Below are 24575 nucleotides of genomic sequence, written 5' to 3' on the forward strand. Positions count from 1 at the left end.
GAACATTTTGCGCTCAACCGAAAAGCCCTGAAATTCGACGTTGACGCTTTTAGTCCTTCAAGTACGGTTTTGGCCATAACTTTCTCATACGTTGACGAAACTTCATGAAATTTTAACCACATATTCTAGTGAGTATATTTTAGCTTCTCAAAGCTTCGGGTCTGCCAAAAGTTCACTCAGAGGTATAAATTAAACATGTTGACACTTTTGGCCCCTATAGTTTGCAATACATCACTTTTGTGCAATTTCCGCGTCGTATGATCCATGAACCATCCGTTTAAGGTTATAAACATTATGTAGGGTTATCATAGAGTCTATTTATCCATTGTTGACACTTTGGATCCTTACGTTCCATAATTTTCACCGTTTGTCAACTTTAGTCCCTCTAAAGTTTGTTTTCACATACCGGAACCTTATGACACGTGTCAAGACATTATTGGACGAAATTTTTCGAGGTGTTACAGTTAGTACGACAGCAACACAATATCCATATTCAATATAACTTAGGAGGTGTTTAGTGTTGCGTTTTCAAAATAGATCTGCGTTTTGAAAAAGCATGTAGGTACATGCTTCTCCAAAACTGCGTTTTCGAGGCAGATAATCACTTTTTCATCCAAACACTTTTTTAGATTATTTATGTTTTACAAACGCAATAATCAAATAATCACTTCAAAATATAATCCCAAACACCCTCTTATATAGAAATGTTGAAAAAAATAAACATATTTGTGAAGTTAGATTTTTTAAATAAGTTAATGAACACAACTTATTAGGAAAAAAAACAAACTAAATAATCAATAAAATTTTATTAAGAAAGTTTATCAAAAAATTGAATGCTCAAAAAATAAAATAAAAAATAAATATATATTAAAAAATAAACAAATACTATTCATCAAAACTTTGGTCAAAACCAGTACCCAAAAATGGGGAAAATGGGAACCGGTACCGGTTTCAAATATACCTGATACGGTAACGGTTCAGTACCCGTACGGTACCGGCATTTGAGGGTAAAAACCGGTATTGTACCGGTACCGAAAATGTCAAAAGACGGTACCGAATCAATACAAAAAATATACCTGGTTTAGTAAATTCGGTATCGGTACCGGTTTAGTACTGATATCCGATACCATTTGCTCAACCCTAGATGATGTTGTTATAATATTAAAATAAGAAAAATGAAAGAAAAAAAAAACACTAAAGTAAAAAACTGTAAAAGGAAAATGGGAAAGAAAAAATGAAAAAAGAAATCAAAGGAAAAAATGAAAAAAAATGAAAAGAAAAAAATAGTACTGTTAATCAAGACTTTCAATTCATATATATATAGTGGAAAGTTCAAATGAGAAGATTTTTTTGTAAGAATAGAAAAAGAAGAAATTTCAACCAATAAAAATGCTTTATCTATACTACTTTATAAAGCATATAAGAAGGATAGAATGGTCTTTTGCCACTTTACAACTCTTTAAAGCCCATTGTACAAACCTGTTAAGCACAAGTGTTGAAAACTTGTTTTCCACCTGATACCCACGCGGATCATATAATGGTTAACTTGACCCGTTTTTAGTTTAATGGATCCAATATAATGTTTCATTCACTCTATCTAACCATAAATTTCGTTTCATCCATCCAGACACTCCACGTTTCTCTACAAACCCTAACCCTAACCTTCGTTTCATCCACCGCTCCTCCACCGCTCCTCCACGACTCCTCCATCGTTGACGACATCAGATCCGACACCAGATCCGACACAACATCGATTTCTATGGCTTCTTTCCCGGTGGCTTCAAGATCCAACACTATCTCAAGAGATCCGACACTATTTCAGTAGATCCGACACCAGATCTACTGGTTTGACTGTAGGGTACCTTTATTGTTACCATATCTTATTTATTTTTTTGTTATTTGAATCTTCAATGGGTAATGTTTCAGATCTTCCTTTTGGTTGTGGGTTCGTCAACGATGGTGCTTGTGGGTGGAAGATCTGGCAAGATCTATGGGTTATTTGTAGTAGATCTGTTCTTTGTAAGTAGATTTCTCGGTTAAAATTACAAGTCTACGGTTTATTTACAAGATTTCTTGATTTTTTGTTTAAATTTATAGAATTTGACTGTGGTTAACGAGGGTTTATTTTTTTTGTTTAAATTTTTTGTTTATTAACCAGGGTTTATTTTTTTTGTTTAAATTTTTTGTTTATTTACTAGGGTTTATTTGACTGTGGTTTAATTTTTTTGGTTACTGGTTTGGATATTTTGTCTGTGATTGTTAGGGAGTTCATTAAAAATGTTTTTTAGTTGGATAAGTCCAAACTAGGGTTACTGGTTTATTTGTAGTAGATCTGTTCTTTGTAAGTAGATTTCTCTGTGGTTAACGAGGGTTTATTTTTTTTGTTTAAATTTTTTGTTTATTAACCAGGGTTTATTTTTTTTGTTTAAATTTTTTGTTTATTTACTAGGGTTTATTTGACTGTGGTTTAATTTTTTTGGTTACTGGTTTGGATATTTTGTCTGTGATTGTTAGGGACTAAATCAATATTCTTTTACCTTCAGGTTTATGCCAGTAAAAACAGGCAAGAGTTGACCGGTCGAGCCACTTACATACTCAATAAAAAGGCACTTGTGCTAAGATTCATCTTTGAGGTTCTTCTCCTGGTTTAGTTATGTAATTGAGAAACATCATGATTAAATCTTTTGGTTGGGTTCTTAACAACTCTTTTCAGTAATTGGCTCTTAAAAACATTCAAAATAGTATATCATAATTGTGTTTTAAGACATAAAATGTTTTAGAATTTCTATTTCAGCTGTGCTAGATTTATTTTTGTGCAATTACTATTGGCTTGACAGGCGAATGGAGGACGATTCAAAAGAAAAAAAAACAAAGAAACGTACCAGAGCGTACCACAATTTAGGTAACTATGTCTTCTAGATAGGGTACTAATCCAAATCTTACTTATGCTACACACAAACTGTTTACAAGCGTTTGAAGTCTTTGATTCATGACCCAGGTAGCGTTGGATTCTACGTCTCTACTAAAACCACTTTTTTGGCGAAACAATTAGGTAAATATAAGGTAAACAGTTACCCGATTTAAGCTTCATTTAACGTTCATGCCGTGTTTTAGTTTAATGTGTTGCAAATATGATATAAGAATTCTGAAATTTAGTTTGATTTTGTTTAATTATGAATATTTATCGCTTGATTTAGATATGAAATATGGTTATAAATTATTTCTTGCAAGTTTTTTTTAATCCATATCGAATCTGAAGTTGGAAAGTTGTTTAGTTTCACCTTGAAAGTCAAAGTCAAATAGGGAAATTAGTTCTTAAATCTCCATTAACCAAATTCATATAATGCAGGATGCATTTGCAGAATATACAGCAAGAACTGCATTTGAGAGACCGTTATTAAGCGGGGTAGCGTATGCACCGAGGATACTGACTTCCGAACGAGAAGACTTCGAAAGTCAACACGGTGGGACTATAAGAACAATGGCCAACAAGGAGCCGTCCCCTCACCGCGATGAATAAGCACCAATGATATTCTCTCAAGAAACCGTTTCTTACCTCAATTTGCTAGATACGATGTCAGGCGAGGTTAATTTCCTTAACTCTACAGATTATAATTTGTGAATCTAACCAGGTTATTCGCCTATTTCATTGAAAATGAAAGTTTGAAAGAAACTTGAATTTGATCACAAGAGGACCGAGAGAATATCTTGAGGGCTCGGTTAACCGGGAAGGCAGTGCTCACAAGCCCTTTTAAGCTTTTGGGTTCTCATCATCTCGGAGTCGTGTTAACCATTCCCGTTTACAAATCGAAGCTGCCCCCAAATGCATCGGTTAGAGATCGCATTGAAGCTACCGCAGGGTACTACTTCCCTTAATCCTTTGACCTTAAATGCCAAAGTCAGATTGGAATAGTTAGTTTCACACGAGTGAAAATGTAAAGAAATCATTTATGTGTAAAGAAATCATTTATGTGTAATGTCAGATTTGGTGACATGGACCAACCGATTACTGGTATTGCTACAACATTGCTTCTGGTAATATTTTTGAAATTAATGTCAACCAGAGCGTATTAGGAGTGGGTAAAGAAGAAGATCATTCATTGGTGGTTCCAGGTTTTCATTGAAACAAAAGACCAAAGATGAGAATGGGGAACCTGTTATTATTTTTTTCTTTTGAATTTTATGAACTAAATTATTCATTTTTTTTTGGTTTCTTGGTTTAGCAAGATTTTAGTTTCTTTTAATTTGATTGTTAGTTCATGTGAATTTGCTGATAATGAGTTAAATTATTTTTTGCACAGGAACTAGACATGGATTCACTTCCAAGGAACAAGCATGAGTTAACTGTCGTCTTGGAGGATGTTACATCAAACAGGTATATGGTAATATTGATTTGGGTTGTATTTCATTGATAACAGCTCTATGGGCCAAAAATATCTGATGTTTAACAAATTTTACATGCTCAGAAATAATGGAAACGCTAACCTGGGCCAGCAGTGGCGGACCTAGGATTTTTTTCCAATGGGGTCCAGTTTTTTACCATACTTGGATTTTTTACACCCAAACAATAGAATTTTCGGGTCGGTCGTCATTTGGGTCGGGTCGGGGTGATTTATTGAGCTTGGAACCTTTAAAAAAGTTAAATAAATAACAAAACAACACATGTCTAAGCACAAAGGCATAAATTTTGTAAGTAGATTTCTCTGTGGTTAACGAGGGTTTATTTTTTTTGTTTAAATTTTTTGTTTATTAACCAGGGTTTATTTTTTTTGTTTAAATTTTTTGTTTATTTACTAGGGTTTATTTGACTGTGGTTTAATTTTCTTGGTTACTGGTTTGGATATTTTGTCTGTGATTGTTAGGGAGTTCATTAAAAATGTTTTTTAGTTGGATAAGTCCAAACTAGGGTTACTGGTTTATTTGTTGAAAAAATTATTTGAATGTTATTTAAATTTTTTATTAATATTTATATTTATTTGAATGTTGTCTATGAGGGACATGGTGGACCGGAGACGTCAATGCTAAAATCTTGTTACTTAACTATGGTGACTTCAAGGCTGAGATCAAATCCGTTGATGCTCAAGAATCCCTAAACGGTGGAGTCAGCGTTCTGGTAACTGGATACATGACTGGAATGGATAATATTTATCCGTTTAGTTTAGTGCAACGGTTAATGCAGGCGGTGAACGGTTAAAAAGCCAGAAGCCGAGGTTACCGAAATTCAAAATGTAAGTACAATACATTACTCGAAAGGTTGATGTTGTTCAAGGTCAGCAAAAGTTTATATTTACATAATTCTTTATGTCAGTTCAATTTACGATCTATTTATCGTATTTTCAGGTGCTGATTTGGCAAATTTGGTAAACGTGGCGGCTCTCAAGGTGGCAATGGATGGTGCAAAATCGGTAAGAGTCTGGTCAACTGGGTCCACACGAGTCGGTTACGAGATCATGGGAATGTATAAGGGCGCCAATAAATTATTTAAAATTACGTATCTGTTTTGGGTTTGGGACATTGGTGCTGAGTTTTTTCCTAAAATGGTGTAGTTGGAAAAATTATTTACCTAAATGGGTACTTTGAAAATTATTTATCTGTTGGTGCACTTGTGTCTGTACTTTGTCTGTATTTTGTAATGTATAAAACGATGTCTTTTGTTTGTCGTGTTTACGTCTTTTGTTGTATTTGTTTTAACTGTTTGACTATATGTTTGACCAAGTCAACCATCCTCCTGGTTTGACTTGGCCAAACAGTCAACATTATGTTTGAAAGATAATATGGTTCGAAGGATGTCATCGAAGGATGTTATGTATCCTTCGATGACCTCGAAAGACATCTTTCGTTGGAAACTTATGGACCTCGAAGGATATATCATCCTTCGAGGTACATATGGATCCTTCGATATCTTTCGATGGACATTCTGGTCGATAGATGATCCTTCGACCAGAACTGCTTATCCTTCGTGCATGTAATCTGTTGTGGATATAAATATCCATGTAGGGGTTCATTTCATGGCAGACACTTAGAAAAATATTGAGAGCATTTGTGAGTGAACCCAAGGTCTTGTAAGAGAGCATTTCAGTTTGGTCAAGGTCTGTAACTGTGTCCACTGAAATACAAGAGAAAACTTTGATACTTTGCTTGTCTACTCTTTCTCTTTTTAATCTTTGCTTTCATCTAAACTACGGTTTGCACTCTAGCTTGGATTCCGCACTTGCTAGAGTGTTGAACATAACAAGGAATAGGTTTATCCTCAACCTCCGAGGGACCTACAAGTGGTATCAGAGCGGCTCTTTTCCTTGTTAAAACCGGGTTTGTGCAAGACTTTGGTTGTGTTTGGACAAAAACTTTCTTGGTTTAGCACCCGTTTTTAGTGTGTTTCTTGCCTTTCTAACCATAAAAACGTGTTCTAAACTAACCGGGTGTGTTACGGGAAGGTTTGGGTAACTTAAAAATCTTGTTCAAAGAGGTTTGCTATTTTCCGGCCAAAATTCCGGCTAAACTCCGGTTGCTTGGTTGTGGATAAGAAACTTCCTTTTTGGGCTTAATTTTGAAAGTCAAATCTGCCTTGGTGAAAAGTTGGTGCAGAAACATCCCTTCTGCCGAAAGTTGGTTCACCAACCACATCACCTTTTCACCAACCAGTCGTCCTTTCTGTCAGTGTGTCAGACCAGTCGAAAGATACCTTTCGAGCTCGAAAGATCATCCTTCGATCAAGGAGATTCGATAGATAACCATCCTTCGAACATCTTTCGAAGTCAGTGTGTTGTCTTTCGAGTCAAGGAATCTTTTCGAAAGATACATCCTTCGAGTTACTGTTTCCCTTTGAAAGATAAGGATCCTTCGTGTAGGAGAATCTTTCGAAGTGATTGTTCGAAACTCAACAGTGATCCTTCGAACACTGTTGATCCTTCGAACAAGTGTCATCTTTCGAGCATCTTTCGAGTCTTATCTGTTTAGACTTAACAGTTTGTGATTTTCAGGTCCTTCGATCCTAGATCCTTCGACAGTTTGTTATCCTTCAATTTTTAACATAGTTTGTGAAAATCAATTTTTTTTTTAAATTAATTTTCACCTAATATATTAAATATAAAATGGGAACAAACGGTCAATGGGATCCATCTGCGTGGACTACAACAACTTTGACTCCACAGTCATCATCTACGCAATCATCAACCACGCAATCTGCGCCAGAGTTCAACAAAACTGCATGGATGCAAGCTATTGCCCCAACTCAAGCTGCAATGATAACTGCAAATCAATGGGCATTGGTCACTAATCAAAGCAGCAGCATTCAAGCAATGATGCAGAACGATAGTGAAACTGGTACAAGCACAAAACCGCCAAAACTTAATCACATCAATGATTGGGGATGGTGGAAAGAAAGGCTGAGAACTTATGTTCAGGGGCAAGGTCAAGATCTATGGATGTGTTTCTTTACTCCATTTGAAAACGAGTTGGAAGTTGCAGGATCAAATCCAGAAACTTACAGCACGATGTCTGATGATGATAAGAAGAAGTTTGAATTGGAAAAGAAAGCATTCAGGATTCTCACGCAAGCTCTTCACAGAGATATATACCACCAATTTGTTTACTGTACAACAACTAAAAGCTTGTGGGATATGCTTACATTGAGATGTGAAGGAAATGCTCAATCAAGGAAGATCAAGCAGGAGCTGCTAAAGAAAGAGTTTGAAGGTTTTACCTGCATGGAGAATGAAGGTCTAGCAGAGTTGTCTACAAGATTTCACCATCTGTTGAGTGAAATGTTTTCCTTCAGAGTCACTGCCACTCCACAAGAAATGGTGAAGAGATTTGCTAATGGCTTACCAGCAAAGTGGAGCAGTTATCTTGAGATTCTCAAGGAAAACGGTGTTCTGGATACAATTACCGTTTATGAGCTAATTCAGAAGTTGGAAAACAAAGATGTTGAAGAAAAGCTCAAGGCGAAAAGAACAATCACTCCTCAGAATCCAGAGATGTATTTTGGGATTGCAGGTGGTATTACTGGAGAAAAGCCAGCTTCTCAGCATGCTAAGCTTCAAACAACGTTCATCTCCAACACCGGACCTTCAACAGCTAATCAGTTTGATCCTTCAGCATACACAATGATGTATTCAAGACCAGATTCTTCTTCTCAACAACAACAACAACAACAGACAGCTCAACAATTCACACCACCGCCTTTCTTGGATCCTAACAGAGCTCAACAGCAACAACCACAACAGCAAGGATTTTATGGAAGTTCTTCAAGCTTTCAAGCTACTTCCAATCCGAACACTGTCAGATTGGACACTTCAAACTTTTCAAAAGTCAGTGTCGAGATAGCCAAGGAGCATATGGAGATGTTGAATACCTTGGTTAGTGGTTACTGTGGGTTGGTTGCAGGTCAGATTGGAAATATCAATCTAACCAATGAAGATTACCAGCAAGTTGACAAAGAAGAGTTTGAGATGATGGATATAAAGTGGGCTCTTGCTAGTGTTATCCGTAGAGCTAAAGAGTTTATGGAGAGAACGGGGAGAACCAACTTGGAAAGCAACAACAACACCAAGTATGGTTTTGATAAGAATGCTGTCACCTGCTTCAACTGTGGTGAAAAGGGTCATTTCAAGCGGGAATGTCAGAAACCACCCAAGCAAGGCAATCAGAATCCTTTCAGGAATCAAAGACAGCCTCAGCAACAACAGAACAATTCTGACAGACAAATAGTTCCCGTGGGAGGAAATACATCTGGAACCGCAAACTCTAATCCCCACAGAGGATTAGTTGTTCAAGCTGATGAGATTTGCAACTGGAATCTTCAGCTTGGTGAAGGAGGAAATGGTGGAACAGCATGTTATGCTAAGGTGGTTGAAAAGGTTGAAGAACCCGTGTCTGCTGGTGAATCTTCAGAAGATGAAGATAGCTCGGGTTACAGTGGAAGTATGGATGGGGAATCACTTGATGCTGGTGATTTATCAAGTGAGGCTTTAGATCTGGAGGTTGATGAGCTATTGGCTGATGCTGAAGCTTTATGCAAGAGGAGATCTATTCTTTGCCAGAAAGCTACTGGAACTTCTGAGAAGCTTTCTCAATTTTTCTCTGAAGATGGATCTTTTTCTTTTCATACAGCCTTCATGGCTCATGTTGAAGGACAAACCTCTCAGGTATGTGATTCTAAACCTGACTCTATTTCTGCTGCTGTTGAATGTGCTAAATGTCTAGAATATGCAGAAAAGGAAAGTCTGTTTGAAATCACACACAAACACAATCAAGAATTGATTGTTGATCTATCTAAAGCAACTGAGGCTAACTTGTTTTTAACAAGAAATGAAAAAGAGTTTAAAGCAACAACTGCGTCATTAAAACATGATGTTTCTGAACTTCAAAAGGCTGTTTTGAGAAAACAACATGCTAATAATAACTTGATTGACACAATTGAAAAACAAATGGTAGAGTTAGCTACAGCTCGATGCGAATGTGAAACAATCAAGCAGAAATTGGAAAGCTATTCCAATTCCCGCTATGTTTTGGATCACATTATTGATGTTCAAAGGAAAAAGGGGGATGCAAAATGTATTGGTTACAAATCATGCCCTCCCCCGATGAATCACAATTATTCCAAGTTGCCTAATGACGAGGATATGCCCCGTTTTGAACCTAATGTGCCACTCAGTCTCGATGACTTTGCAGTAGGCCTCGGGTTCACAACTGGTACATCATCCTCGGGGCAATCTGAATCTGAGAATGTGAAAAATTCATCGTCTGTTAAGGAACAGAGTTCTCCGATTATTGAGGATGCTGATTCTTCGGACGATGAATCTGAAGAAAATGAGAAACCACAGTCTAACTCGGTTACACCAGACATTCCAATTGAGAATCACATCCTGTGTGATCCACCAGTGATACCGAGTAAGGCTGAAACACCAAAGGCAATGAAGCCCAGTGTACCTAGCATTGAAAGGAATAACTTGTTGTATACGCTCAAGGGAGACAGCAAAATCTATTCTGACAGAGATTTTCCAATCAAAAATGTAAATCAAGATTTAATTGAGAAAATTTTTGAAGGACGAACTGATAAGTTTTTGGGAAACAAAGGTAACAAAGTGACGGTCACTCAATGTGAACCAATTCCGTGTGAACTAATTAGAAAACAATACGGAAACCAAAAACTGCCAGTTGAGCGAAAACAACAAGTGGATTCTGGAAAGGGTAAGGGCCAGGTACAGGAAAAGAGGGCTCAAAACAAGAATGCTCAAGCACCAAAAGTTCAGCAGCCTAAGACTGAACAACCAAAGGTTCAACAACCTAAAGTTGAGCAGTCTAAGGCTTCTCAACCTAAGGCTGCACAACCTAAAATTCAACAATCTAAGGTTGAGCAACCCAAGGTTCAAAGGGTGCAAAACAAAAAGGCTCCAGTTAAGAAAAGAGAACAGAAAGTGAACTTTGTTGGATCAAAGGGTACGGACAAACTTGAAACATTTCAAAATAAATCTAACATTGATTTTGTAAAACAAGTTAGAATTCTAAAGCGAAATGATGAGAACAATTATACCCAACACACCAATGGATGTGACTTAGGTCCTAGCACATCTAGATCACAAAGTTCAGTGTCTGGTTCTCAGTCTGGTCATCAACACGTTTCTCCGAGGTTTGTAGAGCGGAGAATGTGTTTTGAATGTGGAACAGTTGGGCACATTGTAAGATATTGCCCATACTTGCAAAAATTGAAAGGAAAAACAAGTGCTCCCCAAGAAACCAATTACCAAAAACAACCGGTTTCCCCGAAACAAGACCCACGTGTCTTGAAAGAAAGGGAAAAGAAGGTAAAACAAAAGAACAAAAAGGTAATTGAGAAGGCCTTAAAATCAGAGGTCAAGGATGAAAAACCTGTACAAGCTAAACCTACAAGTGTAAAACCAGTAAATGCAAAAACAATTAAATCAAATACTGGTAAGGGACAACAAGCTTGGAAACAAAAACAGGTAATTCAGTCAGGGGGAGCACCAGAGGTTTTATTTCCTAATCATCAAGTGATTGAGATCACTTTCCTTGATGATCAAGGACGACCCAAGTCAACAAAGGCTTGGGTCCCCCTCTCAAACTGATGTGTTAATTGCATGTGCAGGCGGCTCCAGGAGGAACTATTAATAGTCTTTGGATTGTTGATAGTGGGGCTTCCAGGCACATGACTGGCGACTATCGTCTTCTTTTCGATGTGCGAAGTATAAGAGGAGGATATGTTGCGTTTGCTGGAGACAAAGGAGGGTATATCACCGGCGAGGGAATGATCTCAAATGGAATTGTGAGTTTCGACAAAATCAATTATGTGCAACAGTTGGATCACAATCTCCTGAGTGTTTCTCAAATCTGCGACAAGAAGTTCACCGTGCATTTTGATGATGCCGGTTGTTATGTGTTGAAGCCAGGATTCAAGATTCCCGCTGAATGGATTCTCTTATCAGCACCAAGAGTTAATGATTTGTATGTCCTTGATATGAGCCAAGCAATAACTCAGTCAAAACAAGTTACTTGCTTTATTTCAAAAGCCACTGAAAAGGAGACGATCTCTTGGCTCAGACGAATGGGTCATATTCACCTCAGAAAAATGAATCACCTTGTCAAAAACAATTTGGTGAGAGGTGTCAATGTGAAGAACTTTCAACTTCAAGATGTCTGTGTGCCGTGTCAGAAAGGGAAGCAAACCAAGAAATCACATCCATTGAAGAAGGTTAACACTGTCAACATGCCACTCGAGCGTTTGCACATGGACCTTTTCGGCCCAGTCAAACACAAGAGTGTGCACGGAGAAGTTTTCTGCTTGGTAGTTACTGATGACTATTCAAGATTTTCATGGGTTGACTTCATGGTTCACAAGAGTGAGACTCCAGAAATTCTGAAGAATTTGATCACTTTGTTGGAAAATCTGTATAATCTAAAAGTGAGGCGAATTCGAAGCGACAACGGTACCGAGTTCAAAAACAGGGTTATGGATGAGTTTTGCACTGCAAAAGGAATCCTTCATGAATACAGCTCTCGGTACACGCCACAACAAAATGGAGTCGCTGAAAGAAAGAACAGAACCTTAATTGAGACTGCAAGAACCATGTTGGTTGAGTCTCAGCTTCCAGTTCGATTCTGGACTGAAGCTGTTGCCTCGGCTTGCTACACGTTAAACAGGGTTCTCACAGTGAAAAGACATGGAAAAACGTGTTTCGAACTCCTACACAAGAAGACTCCTGACTTGGAATATCTAGAACCTTTTGGTGCACCATGTACCATGATTGAGCCTGACGGGAAGTTTGGTGCCAAAGCTATCGAAGGTTACTTCCTTGGGTATGCTACTCCTAATCTGCGAGTATGGAACCTGACTACCAAAAGAATTGAAGAATGGGGTGAAGTAAGAGTTCAAAGATATTCTAATCCTCCGAAGCCTTCTGGAGATCCATGGATGTTCGATTATGATGGTCTTTTCGACTCATTTAATCTGCCAACATTTGATGATGACAATGCAATTGCTCAAATGTTGTCTGAAAGCGAGAATGCGACTGGCTCTCAGTTAGCTCGTCCAATCATTGTTGACTCACAAGCATCTTCTTCTGTCAACAATCTCGCTTCAAATGAGGTGTTTAATGATGCTGTCGATTACAATTTGTCATCGGAAGATGAGGAGTATGTTGATGCAAATGATGGTGAAGCACTGCGTCCGGTTCAAGGTACTTCAGAAGCAACGGATCCAGTGTCTGCACCAATTATCCAAGAAGAAAATGCATCATCTTCTACAACTCACCAGCTTCAGAATGATATCGGGAATTTAAATATCAATAACTTGAGGTCAAATGTTGACGTTCCTCCAGTTTCTGAAACCCGAATTCATAACATTCATCCTCAGTAGAATATTATAGGTGATGTTCTCAGTGGTGTAAGGACAAGGAATCAAATCAGAAATAACGAAAATGCTGGCTTGTATGCTGAGATACGAGAATCGGGACAACAAAATGATTGGTCTTTCGCCTGCTATGTTAGCCAAGAAGAGCCTAAATCTTGGAAGGAGGCATTGAAAGATGATTCCTGGGTGGAAGCCATGCAAGAAGAACTTCAGCAGTTCGAGAAGTTGGGCGTATGGAAATTGGTTGATAGGCCCGACAACTACAAAAAGATCGGAACTCGCTGGGTGTTTAAGTGCAAAAAGGACGACCGTGGGATTGTTGTCCGAAACAAAGCAAGGTTAGTGGTACAAGGCTTCAGTCAGATCGAAGGTATTGACTACAATGAAGTGTATGCACCTGTTGCTCGTCTGGAGGCTATTAGAATCTTTCTAGCCTACGCATCTTTCAAGAAATTTAAGGTGTACCAGATGGATGTTAAAAGTGCTTTTCTACACGGAGTAGTCGAAGAGGAAGTATATGTCGAGCAACCACCGGGGTTTGAAGATCCATTACATCCTGACAGGGTTTTACTACTTAACAAGGCGTTATATGGTCTTCATCAAGCACCTCGGGCTTGGTATGAAACGTTGTCTACCTATCTGCTCAGCAATGGTTTTCGACGAGGTTTGATCGACTGTACCCTCTTCATCAAAGAAAAAGGTGAAGATCTTCTGTTGGTACAAGTGTATGTCGATGATATTATCTTTGGTTCTACCGATGATAAGTTGTGCAAAGAGTTTGAAAAGGTGATGCAAGATCGATTCGAGATGAGTGCGATGGGTGAAATGACGTTCTTCTTGGGTTTGCAAGTTAATCAGTCCGAATCTGGAATTTTTATTCATCAAACCAAGTACGTCGGAGACATCTTGAGCCGGTTCCAGATGTCCGATACGAAGCCAATTTCTACTCCTCTTCCGCAGAATCACGGGATTACTCCGGATGAAGAAGGGGATGCTGTGGATTCTTCACTTTATCGTGCTATGATTGGATCCTTAATGTATCTCACCGCATCAAGACCCGACATTATGTATCCAACTTGTCTTCTCGCTAGGTATCAAGCGAATCCGAAGGTCTCTCACTATGCTGCTGTCAAAAGGATCTTTCGTTATCTGAAGAGTTACCCTGACACCGGGTTATGGTACCCTAAGGATGATAACTTCGATCTCAAAGCTTTCAGTGATTCTGATTTCGGCGGCTGCAAGAAAGATGGAAAATCAACTACAGCAGGATGTCAGTTCTTAGGCAATCGCCTAGTCACTTGGCAATGCAAGAAGCAGACATGTGTGGCTACGTCTACATGTGAAGCAGAATACATTGCTGCGTCTAGTTGCTGCTCCCAGGTTCTATGGATCCAACAACAGATGCGGGACTACGGTTTTGAATTTCTAACTACTCCTATTTATGTTGATAATGAGGCTGCCTTACAGATCACTAGAAATCCTGTACAGCACTCGAAAACGAAGCACATCGATATTAAATATCACTTCATACGTGATTGCTTTGAAAAGAGACTTATCGATGTGGTTCATATTCATACCGACCACCAACGTGCCGACCTTTTTACCAAAGCATTTGATAAATCAAGATTTGATTATTTACTTTTGGTAAACGGCATTAAGGTGAAGCAAGAGTAACCGACATCAGGAAATCGTTTTTGTAAATATTTTTCTAAAAACCAAAAATCCAAAAATATGTTTCATTTTCTTTATTTTTGAATTTTAGGGGGAGAAAGTTTCAAGAAAAATACAAAAACATTGAAAAACCACAAAAATACAAAAATATGTCTTTAATTTATTTACTTTCTGCATTTAAGGGGGAGAAAATTCAGAAAAACACAAAAAACAATAGAAAAACAAAAATGAGTTTCTTGGTAATATAAGAGAAAGTGATATTACATCAGAGGTCGGTTGAAACATGTTTCTAGAAATCAAAAGAAAAAGAAAATGATAAGTAGCTCTACTAATGATGTACCGGTAGACTCACGATCATTTTAAAGTATGCAGGAGATATAAACATAACAGACTGAAAACCGGGTGGGAACCGTTCATTGGCATATGGTCTTGGTACCGAAATTTCGTTTGATAGATTGCCGAGGTTCTGAGATATTCGGGGTTTATGCTGTTTATCATCTGGGTATCATGGTTGTTTCTATAAAAGACAAAGTCTAAGTTCTTCCATGATACCATACATACGTGTACATATTTCATACTGCATTCGACCTCAATAAGTGATAAACAATCACATGTCCATACAAAATAAGTGATAAAATATCACATTTATCCGGGAGTCAAGTTCGTCTCTCTGCTGTACGGAAGTACTGACCTGTTCACGGACTTGCTCCAGTGCCCTCATGCATTGAAACTCAAGTTCCTCATCAATAAGTGATTCTATCACATAGGGCTTGTTTTCAAATTCAAATAAGTGACTTGTTCACATTGTATATATATACGTTAAAAACGGATGATAAATGGTATACTCCTCAGTAAGATGAACTCTCGTGCATACCTTGATACGGGAATGTGTCGTGAGTGGATGAACACCGGTTGGTAAGTATAAATCATACCTTAAACGTATCTCATTGTATTATGATTACACTTGATTGTTGAGTTTAAGTGGATAACAATATCGGTAATTGTGGTAGAATACTTATCAACTTCTGTAAAAGAATTTAAAAAAGGAAATGTGTTTTGACAGAAGACCGCCAGCTGATATGATTCTCTTCACCAGAAATTCACAAAAATATTGTTGTGTTGGTACATACTTATTTACTGCTTTATTTTTAAACAAGTTTTTGTCGTTTGGTGCATATCAGCACGACATTAGCGGTGATGTCGTTTGATAACATTCAAAGGATATTAAAATTGTTGCCTTTTATTTTATCAAACTTCAAAATCCAAAAAGATTTTCCATTTAATATTATTTTTGATTAACTGATGTTGGTGCTCGATCCGATACCTGACAAGCCGAGATACTTCATAAAACTAACCTTTGCAGAACTTCATAACGGACAACTTTTCAAAATGGTCATTTCTGAAAAACCTCCAAAATGTGAAGGGTTTAAATTGAAATTCCCAAAAATCCAAAGTGTTGGTGGGAAATCTGATCCTTCGAGGAAGCAATGGCCCTCGAAAGATCAGATGGTCAAGAAAGTCAATGAAAGTCAACTTTCTCAGTCGAAAGATGCTTTGGTCAACAAAGGATTTGACAAATTGATCCTTCGAGTTGACTAGACCCTTTGAAAGATGGTTTAGATCGAAAGATATCTTTCGAAGGATTCCAAAATATCTGGTATCCTTCGATCCAGATCTTTCAAATATCTGGATCCTTCGAGCCGAACAGGGATCTTTCGAACCAAAGATTATCTTTCGAGTCAGCTGTACATCTTTCGAATGGTCTTGTGTCCTTCGAGGCGGTTGGACTTTCGAGGTCAGGGTATATAAGGCATCTTCTTCTTCATTTATTCTTATCAGTTTCAAAATTTCTCTCAAAACCCTCTCATCTTATCGAACCTTTATATCAGGATTTTCTTACCAAACAACGGTAGGATGTTCATGCTTTTCAGAACACACATTAACACAAACAAGCACAGTATAAAAACCTCATTTGATCATGGTTTCTGTTCATACTTTGGGCTGGGGAAATCATGTATAAAATGAGTTTGTATATGAAAATATATTGAAAATGATTAGTGTTAGGTTTGTTGATCATTGTTTGTTCAAATGAAACATGAAAAGTTGTGAATCTTGGTGTCTAGATATTTGGTTTGGGTAAAACAGAGCATGTTTTGGGTTTTTGATTTGTGTTTATCGTCCGGGGTGGATTAATGACCGACTTGGTTTGTTTTGAATGTTGATATGTTAAATGGATTTGATGTAATGTTATCTGATCTAAAACTCATTTAAATCTGTTTTAAAATCAACTTGAAATCACATGAAAACATCACCGGAAAACACTAGAACCCCACCGGAAAAACTCGCCGTTGAACAGTTCCGGAGCGAAGGATGATGATGACTCATCACCTCGATAGATGTGCTGAACAACATCCTTCGAGGTGATTCTCGAAAGATGTTAGATTTCACGAAGGATCATTCTTCGATTTGATCAACCTTCGAAGGATCAATACATCTTTCAAATTTCTTGTTTCTTCGAAATATGATCTTTCGATATGGTTGTTATCCTTCGGGGAAAGTGACATCCTTCGAACCATCTGTCATCTTTCAAACAGATTGCCATCTTTCGTGCTTTGATTAAATCTTTCGATGGATATATGGATCCTTCGAAGAGTTCAACACTTGGAATTTTTCAAGAAATTGAAAATTTTCTAAGTGTGGAATTCCTTTGCTGACTGTTTGACCTTTTCTTATTACGTGTCAATGTGATGTGCAGAAATGGCACCAAAAGTGAAAAAGGAGCGGGCAAAGCCAACAAAGAAGGTGAAATCGGAGCTTGAAGCTATGTCTGAATCTAGACATAATATGGATGCATATTTACAACCTGTAGGCAGTATCAGTCCGGAGTTCACTGGCATCATGGAGTACCTTCACCGCTCGCGTATCAACTATGCTATCACAACGCAATACATTGCCTATCAGTCGCACATCAAGGCATTTTGGAGTACAGCTGTGATTGAAACGGTGGAGAATAAGGAAGTGATCAGGGCAACTGTTGCTGAAAAACCCGTGGTTATTACAGAAAACACTATCAGAGAACGTCTACGGCTTGGAGATCAACCGGAAGATCCTACTTCTATAGATTTACAATGTCAACGGGGGTTACTGATGAGGCTGCGGTACAGCGACGATGCTCTGGCTAATCAAATCAACAAGAAGTATATGCCACTTCGGTATAAGTTCTTGCTGCATATTCTTATTCATTGCCTGAGCAACAAGCGTTCTGGGTATGACTTGTCACCGATCGATTTGACTGGACTGTTTACGGCGTTGATTCTGAACAAGCCGTTTAACATATCTCGCTATATCTTCGACAACCTAAAGGAAAACGCTCGAAGGCCACTTCCGTCTGCAACACAGCGAACATCCACCAAGTTCTGGTTATATCCCAGGTTTCTGCAGATGATGATAGATGATCAGATTCCTGATCTTGCTAAAGCCGAGGCAGATGTTCTTCCTGTGAATCCAATGAACGAACGCACTCTGCTGATCTTCAAATCTATGGCCGCTTATAAGGAATCAGACCCAATTAGGAAACTTATTGGTCATCTTGATATTCCTAACTATGAGGCACCGCAGAACCACAGATGGCGTCGTGAAGGGAGTGTTTCTGATAATGAAGAACCAAGGTTGATTGCTTTGGCTGACACGCAGCTCACGGCTAAACATGGAATTAAAGCATCAAGGAAGTCTGCTGGGAGTTCTAGTGCTCCAGCACGTGTTGAAGTGGATGTTAATATTGCCACTGAAGAAGTTCAGGGAGAGTTTGTAGAGCCTGATGCTAGTATTGGTGCAGGTGGTGATGGTGGTGCTGTGGTTGTTGAAACAGGTGTTAGTACAGGTGGTGCTGGTGGTGTTGCTGGTCAGTCTGGTACTGTTGCGACTGACAAGGGTAAAGGCAAGATAGATGAGGCGAGGAAGCTAGTTGATGAAAGCAGTTCATCTTCTGAAGAGGAAGGAGGTTCTGATGGCGATGATTCTTCGTCTGAGGATGATAATCCTCCTCCTCCAGGGATGATGAAAGTCTTTGATAAACGCGGGAACCCCCGATTTGTGCGTATCAAGAAGACGGGTGATACTGGAGACTCTGACACGGATGAAGATTATACGCTTACTTCTCCGGGTTTTCTTAAGAAGAGGAAGGCAAAACGACAGGGTGTTCGTTCATCGAAGAAAACTGCTGATGACACCTCTGTTCCTGTCTCTGTCCAGCCTTCATCTGCTCCTGAGCAGCAGTTTCCTCCCTCTGGTGATCAACTTACTGAAAAAGAAACGTTGGAGCTAATGTCTTCTCCTCAGAGGTCTTCCGGGACACGCACGGCGACTGTTGATCAACAGCCGCCTGCAACTCCCACCTCAGGTACACATGCCCGACCTACTCTCGTTATTTCTGGTCCTACAGGTGCCTCGGGTCAGGCTGGTCAGTCTGGTTCTTCAAGACCTGAGCCTTCAAGGCCAACTCTGGCAGAAACCTTGTCTGGATTTTCTGAAGCTGACAAGATACAATTCCTGATTGAACAAGTCAGTGAATTGGGATCTATAGTTGGTCGACACACAAGAACTATTGAAGAATATCGTGTCCAGCGTAAACAGGATGCAATGGCACACAATCATCTGTGTAAAATTGTTGAAGCTCAGAATATTAAGATCAAGGAACAGGCTGAGGAAATCGAAAGGTTAAAAGAGGCAAACAGGGCACGAGATAGGGAGGTGGAAATTATGAAGAGGCATAGTACTAACTTGGAGACTCAGGCGAAGGCGTTAAGGGAAAAGGTTAGTAGTCGTGATGATAGACTGATGGAAGCCTTCAAACCCATGTATACAAACTTCAATAAGGTTCATTCGATGGTTGGTACATTGTGGAATGAAAGGTGCAAAACCTTAGGGATAGTTCCCTCAAGGCGTGAGGATGATCAAGATGATGATGCAGCTAATCCAGATCAAACAACTGCCTCAGGCTCCGGTGTAACTGCATCCGGTGCTGCAGGTGGATCTGGTACAGCTCAGGATACTCCTTCTGCTCCTCCGACAGCTACCACTGGCCCATCAGAACAGACAGAAACACTGGAAACGTCTGCAGGCCCTGAACAGATCAGCCTGGAGCCAGAAACATTTACAGATCTCTCTAAACCCTCAGGTGCTCAGAAGTATCATCCTGTGACGGGTGAACTGCTAGAAGAGGGAGAGTTTATTTCTGAAATGTCTGATGAACAAATTCTGATCTTGACTGATTTGGATGAAGTTGCTGTGTGTATGATTGATGCTACTCCGCTGGTACAGGATCAAACTGATTTCTCTACAATTGAAGAAATCTTCATCAGTTCTGATCCTGATCGTCCTGTATATGTTGGAAAGGACAATGCGGAGGTGAATGCCCTTGATGATGATTTTGTGGCTGAAAAGACTGCAGAGTTCGCAAATCTTTCTTCTGATTCGCCATCAGCTCAAGAAAACCGTGAGAAAATAGTGAATGAATGGCGAGCGGATTTCCTTGCTAGGAATCCTCCTCCGCTCGCTCCTTTGGAACAGGTTAACTATATGATGCTGGAGAAGAACCGGGCTCGGGGTCGCAATATTAGTTGGATGTTTGTCAAAGATCTTCACTGCATAGTCGTAAAAAGAGAAACGGGTCTTCAGTATTTCAGAACTCTCCTCAGTATTCTCACACTTCCATATTATGATGTTGCAGTGTTAGCCCAACTAGATGTCATCAATCGGAGCGAAGAAAAGATGGTGGATCTGTTCGCTAAGAAAATCAGGTTGGAAAGGAGATTGGGTTGGAAGGATCCTCTGTACAAGCCACAGTTTCCCAGATACGAGCAGATCAGGTTTACACTTGATCCAGAGACAAACACAGCTCGTTATCGTTTGGTATATGATCCTCCCAAGGTGATGAAGAAGATACCCTTGCTGAAGATGAAGACCGACTTTCTTGGAAACTTCCGTTGCTGGGTTTATGATGCTGATACTGGAGAAGCGGTGATCCTCTTCAGAGATAGTCAGGAGAACTTCAGGATAATAGATCCGATGTGGATTACTAACATGTCCAGATCGGATATTATTGTTCTGACGGATCATGAGATAAACTACTTAGTTCAGGATCGAGATCAAGCTATGAAGTTTCAAAGGATGGCCCGATACTGCTTCAATCTGCTGGTCAACGCAGGAAGTGCATGGTCATCACATCATCTGACAGTGGAAAGGACGTCCGCGACTTAAGACACGAAGACCGAGACAAAGCTACAGCCAAGGGGGAGTTTGTTGGTGCACTTGTGTCTGTACTTTGTCTGTATTTTGTAATGTATAAAACGATGTCTTTTGTTTGTCGTGTTTACGTCTTTTGTTGTATTTGTTTTAACTGTTTGACTATATGTTTGACCAAGTCAACCATCCTCCTGGTTTGACTTGGCCAAACAGTCAACATTATGTTTGAAAGATAATATGGTTCGAAGGATGTCATCGAAGGATGTTATGTATCCTTCGATGACCTCGAAAGACATCTTTCGTTGGAAACTTATGGACCTCGAAGGATATATCATCCTTCGAGGTACATATGGATCCTTCGATATCTTTCGATGGACATTCTGGTCGATAGATGATCCTTCGACCAGAACTGCTTATCCTTCGTGCATGTAATCTGTTGTGGATATAAATATCCATGTAGGGGTTCATTTCATGGCAGACACTTAGAAAGATATTGAGAGCATTTGTGAGTGAACCCAAGGTCTTGTAAGAGAGCATTTCAGTTTGGTCAAGGTCTGTAACCGTGTCCACTGAAATACAAGAGAAAACTTTGATACTTTGCTTGTCTACTCTTTCTCTTTGTAATCTTTGCTTTCATCTAAACTACGGTTTGCACTCTAGCTTGGATTCTGCACTTGCTAGAGTGTTGAACATAACAAGGAATAGGTTTATCCTCAACCTCCGAGGGACCTACTTCCCTTAATCCTTTGACCTTAAATGCCAAAGTCAGATTGGAATAGTTAGTTTCACACGAGTGAAAATGTAAAGAAATCATTTATGTGTAATGTCAGATTTGGTGACATGGACCAACCGATTACTGGTATTGCTACAACATTGCTTCTGGTAATATTTTTGAAATTAATGTCAACCAGAGCGTATTAGGAGTGGGTGAAGAAGAAGATCATTCATTGGTGGTTCCAGGTTTTCATTGAAATAAAAGACCAAAGATGAGAATGGGGAACCTGTTATTATTTTTTTCTTTTGAATTTTATGAACTAAATTATTCATTTTTTTTGGTTTCTTGGTTTAGCAAGATTTTAGTTTCTTTTAATTTGATTGTTAGTTCATGTGAATTTGCTGATAATGAGTTAAATTATTTTTTGCACAGGAACTAGACATGGATTCACTTCCAAGGAACAAGCATGAGTTAACTGTCGTCTTGGAGGATGTTACATCAAACAGGTATATGGTAATATTGATTTGGGTTGTATTTCATTGATAACAGCTCTATGGGCCAAAAATATCTGATGTTTAACAAATTTTACATGCTCAGAAATAATGGAAACGCTAACCTGGGCCAGCAGTGGCGGACCTAGGATTTTTTTCCAATGGGGTCCAGTTTTTTACCATACTTGGATTTTTTACACCCAAACAATAGAATTTTCGGGTCGGTCGTCGTTTGGGTCGGGTCGGGGTGATTTATTGAGCTTGGAACCTTTAAAAAAGATAAATAAATAACAAAACAACACATGTCTAAGCACAAAGGCATAAATTTTGTAAGTAGATTTCTCTGTGGTTAACGAGGGTTTATTTTTTTTGTTTAAATTTTTTGTTTATTAACCAGGGTTTATTTTTTTTGTTTAAATTTTTTGTTTATTTACTAGGGTTTATTTGACTGTGGTTTAATTTTTTTGGTTACTGGTTTGGATATTTTGTCTGTGATTGTTAGGGAGTTCATTAAAAATGTTTTTTAGTTGGATAAGTCCAAACTAGGGTTACTGGTTTATTTGTTGAAAAAATTATTTGAATGTTATTTAAATTTTTTATTAATATTTATATTTATTTGAATGTTGTCTATGAGGGACATGGTGGCCGGAGACGTCAATGCTAAAATCTTGTTACTTAACTATGGTGACTTCAAGGCTGAGATCAAATCCGTTGATGCTCAAGAATCCCTAAACGGTGGAGTCAGCGTTCTGGTAACTGGATACATGACTGGAATGGATAATATTTATCCGTTTAGTTTAGTGCAACGGTGAATGCAGGCGGTGAACGGTTAAAAAGCCAGAAGCCGAGGTTACCGAAATTCAAAATGTAAGTACAATACATTACTCGAAAGGTTGATGTTGTTCAAGGTCAGCAAAAGTTTATATTTACATAATTCTTTTTGTCAGTTCAATTTACGATCTGTTTGTCGTATTTTCAGGTGCTGATTTGGCAAATTTGGTAAACGTGGCGGCTCTCAAGGTGGCAATGGATGGTGCAAAATCGGTAAGAGTCTGGTCAACTGGGTCCACACGAGTCGGTTACGAGATCATGGGAATGTATAAGGGCGCCAATAAATTATTTAAAATTACGTATCTGTTTTGGGTTTGGGGCATTGGTGCTGAGTTTTTTCCTAAAATGGTGTAGTTGGAAAAATTATTTACCTAAATGGGTACTTTGAAAATTATTTATCAAAATGGGTTTTTTTTAAACTAATTTTTTCTCACTCCTAATCTTTTTGGATAAAATAATTTCTTTTCAAAAATATGTTATTTAACATGAGTTAAAGGAAAATTTATAGTTCAATTAAAAAACAATTCGTGTGACTTTGAAAAAATTATTTGAATGTTATTTAAATTTTTTATTAATATTTATATTTATTTGAATGTTGTCTATGAGGGACATGGTGGACCGGAGACGTCAAGATTCGTTAATGAGAATCTGTTTGCTAAAGATTAGTCCCATTTTTTCAAATTGACCATGTTTTTTTTAATCTTAAAATGCATTGCTTTTTTATCCAAAGATTAGTCCCATTTACTCTGAATATGCAAAAGCACAATAAGATTAACCTATATAATATTTTAACTATGAAATTTCAGCCGTGGAGTATAGCTGGAAGTATTACCCCTTTCAAATACCAAATGTTTTAGTTAGAATCCAACTTCAAGTTATAATCCAAAGACTTTTTTGATATTCTTATAAGTCTTTAGTATAGATAATATCTTTTAGTATATCTCAACTTTTTCAGAAACCAAGTAATGTCAGGATATTTTGTTTGACTTTTGTCCTTTTTGTTTTGTTTACTACTTACCGTGTACTTCTTTACATCTACAGCTGTAAAGAACAGAGTTTACTGTTGTCTCTTGCTTGCTTCAGTCTCTATAAGTACTTCATGAAGCTCAACACTCTACAAACCCTCAACTACACTCAACTGACTTACTGCTTTTACATCTACTGTTGTCTGAAAGAGAGCATGCTTGCTTCAGTCTCTACAAATACTTCATCAACCTCAACACTCTACAAACACTCAACTGAGTCGAATTAAACTTTCAAATTGTAAGTTTATCTCAGTTGAACTAAATCCTACTTTTAAATCTTGCATCAATTAAATCTTCAAAACATCAACCTAACAACTTCTATTATACTTCGATTTCAGAATATATTGACTCTTTGCATCTGGATCTTGCGTTGTTTCTCGGCTCTCACATCAAGGTTTCACATTTTTTGTCGTCTGTAACAAAATTCTGCCTCTTGCATTGTTGTAAGTTCTTCTAAATTTCTTGGTTTTTTTGTAACTTTTAACTGTGGTTTTTGGATCTGTATTGTTTAACTGCCTCTTTGTTTTTTTTTTTTATTAATTAGTGTTTGTTGTTGAATCCAGATGTATTGTTTAACTACCTCTTTGTTTTTTATTTAATTGAAAGGGTTAAAATCTTGTCAAAAGAAATTACAACACTTGTTATATCTTTTTGGGAAAATATCACAGAAATGTAATCAACTTTGTGAACTGTTTTAATTAAATCATTCAAACTTTTTTTGTCTCTCTAAA

General features: G+C 38.2%; 3 long non-coding RNA genes across 3 annotated transcripts; all 3 read left to right on the top strand.

Moving 5' to 3' along the window:
• Nucleotides 1-1629: 1629 nt before the first annotated feature.
• On the top strand, nucleotides 1630-3581 carry LOC110936790. Its single transcript, XR_004884236.1, has 6 exons — nucleotides 1630-1858; nucleotides 1927-2019; nucleotides 2544-2633; nucleotides 2838-2902; nucleotides 2999-3063; nucleotides 3350-3581. It is a non-coding gene; the product is annotated as an uncharacterized LOC110936790 (long non-coding RNA).
• A 112-nt stretch (nucleotides 3582-3693) lies between these two features.
• LOC118488335 lies at nucleotides 3694-4578 on the top strand. The gene is made up of 3 exons (XR_004884237.1): nucleotides 3694-3860; nucleotides 4302-4382; nucleotides 4467-4578. It is a non-coding gene; the product is annotated as an uncharacterized LOC118488335 (long non-coding RNA).
• Nucleotides 4579-22639: 18061 nt separating this feature from the next.
• LOC110926313 lies at nucleotides 22640-24361 on the top strand. Its single transcript, XR_002585121.2, has 4 exons — nucleotides 22640-22855; nucleotides 22968-23032; nucleotides 23861-24082; nucleotides 24183-24361. It is a non-coding gene; the product is annotated as an uncharacterized LOC110926313 (long non-coding RNA).
• Nucleotides 24362-24575: the final 214 nt, after the last annotated feature.

This window comes from Helianthus annuus, chromosome 16, assembly GCF_002127325.2.
Source record: "Helianthus annuus cultivar XRQ/B chromosome 16, HanXRQr2.0-SUNRISE, whole genome shotgun sequence".
In the NCBI taxonomy this organism is placed as follows: Eukaryota; Viridiplantae; Streptophyta; class Magnoliopsida; order Asterales; family Asteraceae; genus Helianthus; species Helianthus annuus.